The sequence below is a fragment of the Cyprinus carpio genome, chromosome B22 (assembly GCF_018340385.1).
Source record: "Cyprinus carpio isolate SPL01 chromosome B22, ASM1834038v1, whole genome shotgun sequence".
Lineage (NCBI taxonomy): Eukaryota > Metazoa > Chordata > Actinopteri > Cypriniformes > Cyprinidae > Cyprinus > Cyprinus carpio.
The window spans coordinates 10,475,105-10,482,804 of NC_056618.1; the positions used below are offsets into that span (position 1 = coordinate 10,475,105).

The following is a 7,700-nucleotide window of genomic DNA, read 5'->3' on the forward strand; positions in this document are numbered from 1 at the left end:
GTAAAAAAAAAAAAAAAAAACACTTAAAAAAAAAATCCTATAACAACAGTGATTATGAAATGAAAAATAAATCAGCCTCTTTTTCAGCTTAGTGAACAAGAACATTAAAAACCTGTAAAAACCTTTTACAAATATGCATTAGAAGAACATTTGGAACAAAATGAAACTCGTAATAAAGCATAATAATATCATTTATATCATAAAGCAAAGTTGTATACGAGAATAAAACTTTAGATATTGTTCTTAGTGGAGGAGCTCTATCTTTGAGTTGATCTGAATCTCACAGAAATGCTGGTCTTGAAGATGATCATTATTCACTGTGACTAATTTAGATGATGTTTCTTAGGACAGAATAATTTGGAAGAGATGCGGTGTAGCACTTGAATGCAGTGGACCTGAAGATAAACTACTTAAAGTGATTGTTTATTTTATGTCTCCATAGAGAAGACGAATGACTGAAATTCTTCTCACATACAGTGCAGTGATACAGTTTCTCTCCAGTGTGGATCCTCTCATGTGATTTCAGATAGTCTGACCGACTGAATCTCTTGTCGCAGTGTGAACACTTGTAAGGTTTCTGTTTTGTGTGAATTGTGTTGTTTTCTTGTGTTTTCAGATAGTCTGACCGACTGAATCTCTTGTCGCAGTGTGAACACTTGTAAGGTTTCTCTCCAGTGTGGATATTTTATTTTGGTGCTCCTGCCTGACTGAATCTCCTGTCACAGTGTGTACACTTGTAAGGTTTCTCTCCAGTGTGGATCCTCTCATGTGTTTTCAGATATTCTGAATGACTGAATCTCTTGTCACAGTGTGAACACTTGTAAGGTTTCTCTCCAGTGTGAATCCTCTCATGTGATTTCAGGGCTCCTGCCTGACTGAATCTCCTGTCACAATGTGTACACTTGTAAGGTTTCTCTCCAGTGTGGATCCTCTCATGTGTTTTCAGATATTCTGAATGACTGAATCTCTTGTCACAGTGTGAACACATGTAAGGTTTCTCTCCAGTGTGCATCCTCTGGTGCTGCTTCAAACTTTCAGCTGAAATAAAAGTCTTCTCACACTCAAAGCACATATGATCTCTCACACCAGTATGTATTTTCTGATGAACTTTTAAATTCTGCAGCTGTGAAAAACTCTTTCCACACAAAGAACATGAATGTGGTTTCTCCTTAGTATGTACTTTCAGGTGCTCCTTCAGGTTTGAAGCACATGAAATTTTTTTTCCGCATTGCTCACATTCATACAGTTTCTCTCCAGTGTGGATGTTCATGTGGTTCTTGAGACTTGGTTTGTATGTGAATCTCTTTCCGCACTGATCACATGTGAATGGTTTCTCTCCAGTGTGGATCCTCATGTGAACACTGAGATTCTTTGTTTGTGAAACTCTTTCCACACTGAGTGCAGGTGAAACTTTTCTTGACTTTTCTTTTACGTAAAGAAACTCTTTCAGTCCGTGAGAGAGTTTTTCCTCTAGTTTTGACATGATGTGATTTCTCCATTAGATCTGCAATTTAAAGTTAAAAAATTACAATACAAATAAATCATGAAAAAAAAATCTGAGAAATGTGAAGTAAAAGCAGACAAAGGCTACACAAAATTAAAATAATTTAGACAAGTTTTTACAAAATAAGGTACAATGATCTATCTTAAAAATACAGACACTAATTCAACTCCAAAAATTTTATATATTGTAAATATAATATTTACATTAATATAATATACTAAAATATTATTACCTATTTAACTATTTTTCTATTATTATTCTATTATTATTAAATTTCCATTCCATTTCTTCCTTTTTAAAATTAAAGCATTTTTTATGGAAACACCCAGGAAGTGACATCATTTTAACATCTGAGTTTAAGTCCATATTTTGTACCCTGGGGATAGAAAGTCTCCCCTATATTATTTATTGGACTTTTTAATTCATTTTTTTTTTTTTTTTTTTTATACAACTCCTAGATTATTTTTCTGCTATAAACACCAACTCTGATGATTTGCTGATAACTTTAATTGTTCTTCAGTCTCATTGATGAAGGATGAAGATTAAACACCAACCTGTTTGTTCTTCAGTGTGTTTGTTTCTGCAGGGTTCTGGATCTCTCATGTTCTCTCTGTCCTTCAATAAACTCTGTCTCTGCAGATTTCACTTCTTCCTGATTGCTCTGATGCTCGTCTTCACTTGTAGACTGATGGGAATATTCCAGCATTTATTGATGAACTGCAGTGGGAGGAGCTTCACTGAAGGTGTGATTTTGTTGTGGGAGGAGCTTCACTGAAGGTGTGCTTGTTGTGGCAGATCTGCTTAAATAAGAGACAAATCACTTATTACACATTAACGTATAATAATTTACACATTTAAAATAGTAATATTCACCCATGCACCTAGTGAAGTAACTTTTAAGTTAATTAACCACAAAGTGTTTCATACTAATTCACAATTTATTTAACTTTTTGTTTTCTAAGAATTCCATATATATATATATATATATATATATATATAATATTCAAATTATTACATTATATTACCTCTTTTTAATTTAAAGGCATAGAAGGATATGGGGGGTGGGGGTACCCCAACAATTACCAAATATAAACAATGTAAGAAAAAATGAAAGAATAAACATAGAAATAGCTATTACATAATTATTGCATAATTGCAATGTACAAATAAACCACCAGTTGAGTTTAACTGAACAATTTGTTTTTGTATGTTTTAGTTTTAATATAGTTTATCACAGATTCATTAAATAAATGTCAATATGATACTTATCTTTATCTTGTAATGCCACAAAATCTGATCATGTCATTTGCTTAAGTCTGTTGACAGCAATAAAATGAGCTTAATGTGGCAATTAACAGATCTGAAGTCATCAGCATATTGAATGAGGTGGAAACTGGATCTATTGACATGAAATAAAGAGGATTTTCATCAGCTGATAATATTGATGAGCCTCAGACTATAAACACTCATTAAACAAGCCATTCAGGATCAGCAGCAGTTTGCTGGTAGAAACTGATTGTTTGCATCAGAATTTATGCTGAAAGCCTATTTAAGTGCTCTATTGAAAAGTATTACAATTATTTCTCAAATGATACAGAAAATTACCACTAATATAAAGACACTGACAACGATCTTTCTCAGACATTATGATTTGTCCATTTTAATCTAAATATACTTTTTCTAAAAAATTTCTAAAAATTACATTCATGACAACAAAATAGTTTCCTCTTACCATTTTGTATGTGGAGAGAAACAAGACAAAACCATTATAAGTGTTTGCAGGCACACAAATAGCACTGAGGCCGATAAAAACTACACTGTTACCGGTTTTTGTAATTAGAAAAAGGTTAGCAGAAAACAAACACTAGAAGAACATGAACAAAATAGACCATGAATTAAAAAAAGAGAAAAATTTCTTTTGACATTTTAGCGGTTGATGAAAAAGCAAAACACATCTCGCTGAACATACTGTATAAAACTGGTGATCCTGCTAATGTAACTATAGACCTGTCAGTATTCTACCAGTTGTTTCTAAAGTAATTGAAAAGGTTGTTATCATTCAGTTAGTTGAGCATTTAAATCTTGGTCATTTTCCATTACATCCTATGCAGTTTGGATTTAGGGCACATCACTCTATGGAGACAGCAAACTGTTATTTCGTTGAACAAATTAAATCCAGTTTTGACAGGGGAGGTGTTGTTGGTGCTGTCTTCCTTGATTTTTAAAAGGCTTTTGGTACTGTTAACCAATGTTCTTTTATCTAAATCATCAAGGTTTAATTTTTCTACTAATACATTAACATGGATAGAGTCATACTTAAATCTAAGGAAACAATGTACAATGAATTAATGATGCTTGCTCACCATTTCTTGACTGTTATATTGGAGTCCCACAGGGGTTGATTCTTGGACCAATTTTGTTGAGCTTATACATTAATTATCTGCCTACAGTTTGTCCAGAGGTCCAGGTTTAGATGTATGCAGATTGTTGTGCAGTTGTTTATGCTTATGCTAAGACAAAAGAACAAGCTGCTATCAAACTTACTGCTGCATTGAAAAAAGTCAGATTGGCTATGTCATTCTTTTTCAGTTAGAGCAGCAGAAAGATGGAATTTAATACCTGTTTGTAAATAAAATAAAATATGTGATCATTGACTTGACTTTTTTTTTTTTTGTCTGTTTAATTAAGTATGATGTGATATTGTATGTATTGTAATTTTCTAACCACATCCTGCCTAGGGACTACAGATGCAAATTAGATTCATAGCTAACTCTGGCACAACACTTTTGTCGTGCATTGTCCCTGTATAAATAAATGAAATAAACTAAACATATTACTGTTATAGTTTTCATTAATAATCATTGTTAATGTATAGATGATGAATGTTTTTAGCCTGAAGAAAATTTAACTACTATGCTGAATGAATGGCTGGTGTTTGTATATTTCATAACCTTGTTCTACAGATCTGCATATTACTGTTAAATGCTACTGTTTTAAATAGCATGCATTACATTTCGACAGATAATATCATGATGATATCATTTTTTTTTTTTTTTGCGTTTGCCTTAATGAACGTGGTATCCCGTCCAAGGGCTTTTCTTTATTAATGTCAGTTTATCAAAAAGTAAAAAATAAACCGTAATTAGTTTAAATCTTTTCTAAATTAGATAAGATAAAGATATCATTAACCCTAATATTCACTTTCTAGAGTGTCAAATTAAGCAGAAAAGATAAGCGAAGCCGCATATAAAATCCTGATCTGGCAACACATCAGAGGTTGCACCCGCGCCCTCATGACTGTCTCAAGCCTTGTTTACTTGCGCCAACGTCTGGCTGCGATCATTTTAATTCAATGTACATTAAACATTTACATTTACATTTAATCATTTAGCAGATGCTTTTATCCAAAGCGACTTACAAATGAGAACAGTAGAAACAATCAGATCAACGAGAGAACCACAACGGTATACAAGTGCTATGACAAGTCTCAGTTAGTCTAGTACAGAACACGTAGTCAGGGTTTTTTTTTTTTTTTTTTTTTTTTGAATATGATAGACAAGAGAAAAAGAAAAGGGTAAGTACTAGTATTAGTTGGTTAAGTGCAGGCGAAAAAGATGAGTCTTTAGATGTTTTTTGAAAATGCGTAAAGACTCAGCTGTTCGAATTGAGATCGGGAAGTCATTCCACCAGCTGGGCGCAGTCCAGGAAAAAGTCCGTGAGAGTGATTTTGAACCTCTTTGGGATGGCACCACAAGGTGCCGTTCACTTGCAGAGCGCAAACTTCTGGAGGGTGCATAAGATTGAACTAGTGAGTTTAGGTATGTTGGCGCCGTGCCAGTGGTCGTTTTGTAGGCAAGCATCAGTACCTTGAATTTGATGCGAGCGGCTACTGGTAGCCAGTGTAACCTGATGAGGAGAGGAGTAACATGAGCTGTTTTTGGCTCATTGAAGACAACCCTCGCTGCTGCATTCTGGATCAGTTGTAGAGGCTTGATAGTACATGCAGGAAGGCCCACCAGGAGAGCATTGCAGTAGTCCAGTCTGGAGAGAACAAGAGCTTGGACAAGAAGTTGGGTGGCTTGCTCTGACAGGAAGGGTCTAATCTTCCTAATGTTGTATAAGGCAAATCTGCAGGACCGGGTGGTTGTAGCGATATGGTCTGTGAAGCTTAACTGATGATCCATCACAACTCCTAGGTTTCTGGCTGTCCTGAAAGGAGTTATGGTTGACGAACCCAGCTGTATAGAGAAGTTGTGATGAAACGATGGGTTAGCTGGAACCACCAGCAGTTCAGTCTTAGTAAGGTTGAGCTGAAGGTGATGGTCATTCATCCAGCTAGAAATGTCACTCAGACAGGCTGAAATGCGAGCAACCTACCGTCGGGTCACTCTGGTTGGAATGAGAAGTAGAGTTGAGTATCATCAGCGTAGCAGTGATAGGAAAAGCCCTGCTTCTGAATGACAGGATCCTAATGATGTCATGTAGATGGAGAAGAGAAGCGGTCCAAGTACTGAGCCTTGAGGAACTCCAGTAGCAAGTTGTTGTGACTTAGAGACTTCACCCCTCCAAGACACCATGAAGGATCTATAAGAAAGGTAAGAGTTAAGCCACTGGAGTGCGGTTCCAGAGATGCCCATCTTTCTGAGGGTGGACAGGAGAATCTGGTGATTAACAGTGTCAAAAGCAGCAGACAGCAGGTCCAGCAAAGTGAGTACTGAAGGATTTGGAAGCTGTTCGTGCCAGTCGCAGGGCTTCAGTAACCGAGAGCAGGGCAGTCTCAGTTGAGTGGCCACTTTTGAAGCCAGATTGGTTGCTCTCCAGGAGGTTGTTCTGTACAAGGAACATAGAGAGCTGGTTGAACACAGCTCGCTCAAGTGTCTTTGCAATGAATGGAAGAAGGGATACCGGTCTGTAGTTTTCTAGAAGTCCTGGATTTAGAGATGGTTTCTTCAGCAGTGGGCTTACCTGAGCCTGCTTAAATACTGAGGGAAATGTTCCAGAGTGAAGAGAGGAGTTGATAATTTGAGTAAGTGAAGGTATGAGTAAAGAAGAAATCGCTTGAAGGAGGTGAGTGGGGATCGGATCAAGTGGGCAAGTAATAGGATGACTGGACAGGATAAGTTTGGAAACGTCCGTCTCTGAGAGTGGAGAGAAGGAGGAGAGAGAGTGAGCATTAGTCGTTGTGAAGTTATCCTCAGTCTGCGGTGTGGAGAATTGGTCACTGATGGTTCTTGTCTTATTTGTGAAGAAAACTGCAAAGTCGTCAGCTGTAAGAGTCGATTGAGGAGGAGGTGGAGGCGGATTAAGAAGAGAAGAGAAGGTTTTGAAGAGTGTCCGAGCGTCACAACAGTTTGTTAATTTTGTCGTGGTAGTATGATGTTTTAGCAGTGAAGACGCTTTTTTGACGTTAGGAAGAGAGGAGAGACTGATACACACTGAGGTCGGTAGAGTTTCTTGATTTATGCCATTTCCTCTCTGCAGTCCTGAGTTTAGAGCGATGTTCACGGAGTACATTGGACAGCCAGGGGGCAGATGGGGTGGTGCGTGCTGGTCTAGACGACAGTGGGCAAAAGTTGTCCAAGCAAGAGGTTAGAGTGGGTCAAAAAGTGTCCGTAGCACTGTTCGTGTCCAGAGCTGAAAACTGCGAGAGTGAAGGAAGTGAGGATGAAACCACAGAGGATAGGCGAGATGAGCGTAGGTTCCGTCGAAAGGTGACCCGCGTTGGAGCGTGTGCCGTTTCAGGAGTAAGTGCTAGGTTAGCAGTAATGAGGAAGTGGTCTGAGGTGTGCAGTGGAGCAACTAAAGTGTTGTCCACTGAGCAACAGCGCGTGTAGATGAGGTCCAGTTGGTTGCCTGATTTGTGAGTCGCTGTAGTAGACACTCGCTTGAGATCAAATGAGGCGAGCAGAGTGTTGAAGTCAGCAGCCTGGGGTACCAGAGGAGTACCATCTTCAGGATAGTTTAATAGCAGCACGTCAAACTCCTCCAAGAAGTTTCCCAATTGACCTGGGGGACGATAAATGAGCACAAAGTGGATTTTAACATGGTGGGTTACAGTAACAGCATGTGATTCAAATGAACCATTACCTGTAGGTGGTGGTTGAAGATCAAATTTCCAATCTTTCAATATAAGGAGACCAGTACCTCCACCCCTCCCAGTCGTGCGAGGGGTGTGGGAACAAGTGAAATTAGTGGA

General features: G+C 37.8%; 1 pseudogene; it reads right to left on the bottom strand.

The window, feature by feature from the left end:
* Nucleotides 1-295: 295 nt before the first annotated feature.
* Nucleotides 296-2,249, bottom strand: LOC122141593 (annotated as a pseudogene).
* Between the last annotated feature and the right edge of the window lie 5,451 nt (nucleotides 2,250-7,700).